We start from the raw sequence: 1,165 nt of genomic DNA, 5'->3' as shown, positions 1-1,165 counted from the left end.
GACATCACTTGAATTCACACATGTGGCCCTACATACTAAACCAGAGAGTCTGCCAGCCGTTACCGGGAAGTTACGAGGGCGGGTTTACGAACGCAGGAGCGTCGGGCACGACCGGGGTACAGCGACGGACGCCGCCGCGGTAGCCCGGCTGTGCATCGGCGGAAAGAAAAGGGAGTGACCCATCTTTCGAAGGGTGATACAGCAGAACCTAGCCATCCTGGTGTGCCAGATTGGGGCTACACCACCGCTCGACCCAATCGCACACACCGAAACAATTTGGCACGTGAGCTTAGTGATCCCCATTTATACCTATTTAAACTAGTTAATTTAGCAAGTTTGAGAATTTTGAGAAAGCTGAGGGAACTTTTATAATCGCTATTTATCAAATCCAGTTGCTCTTTTCGCGTTTTGTAATCCCTGTTAAAACCCAAACTGGTATTCACCAATTTCGAAAACGGGGTCTCATTTCCGGCAAGCAGTGCGCAAAAGGTGGTGTTTTCTAGTGGCCATATGCCTGTATGTGGTCTCTACATTGTGTTTTCCTGCCCTGCAACCAATCCTTAACCTATGTTTGCCATACGCTCAGTTAATTCCGTCGGGTCCGGGTTACCCAGCAGGTGCTGTCGAAAACGTTAATCAAGCCGTGCGAATAAAGTGCGTAATTGCCGCGAAGGAGTCCCAAAGGAGGACCATAGCAATGTTTCGCAAAGCAGACGACAAAGCCGTCCTGCCAACAAGGCCACCCGTGCAATCAGTCAACTGCGTGCGGGAAACGCCGCGCCATATACACTGTGCTCTCTGCGTGAAAGGCGCCCTTCTCATCTTCAGCCGGGTGGGGAGTTTATTGTCCCGCACGCCACTAAAGACCCGTTGGCAGGTAGAAGGAGAAAGCTGTGCTTTAAAAACCCGAGACCGTAGAACATGTGTTCTTCGAGTGTTGGGATGTAGTTTTTTTGGGACGTCCTTCAGCGAACCTTGAAAAAGGACTTCCCTCTGGGCGTACATGGGAGAAGGATCCTGCCCATTGAGAGTGAAAACAGGATACCGTACTACCTTCTCATGGTCCTCTGGCCTGTACGGCATTTGGAAGTCGCGTAGGGCGATTCGTCATCGTGACGTTGGAGCAGTTACGATGACAAAGAAGTCACATCGGAGCAGTCCAGGC

Source organism: Haemaphysalis longicornis, unplaced genomic scaffold (genome assembly GCF_048455015.1).
Source record: "Haemaphysalis longicornis isolate Haplotype H1 unplaced genomic scaffold, Haemaphysalis longicornis Haplotype H1 scaffold_15, whole genome shotgun sequence".
In the NCBI taxonomy this organism is placed as follows: domain Eukaryota; kingdom Metazoa; phylum Arthropoda; class Arachnida; order Ixodida; family Ixodidae; genus Haemaphysalis; species Haemaphysalis longicornis.
The sequence above is the reverse complement of the archived record's forward strand: the minus strand, read 5'-3'. Positions refer to the sequence as shown.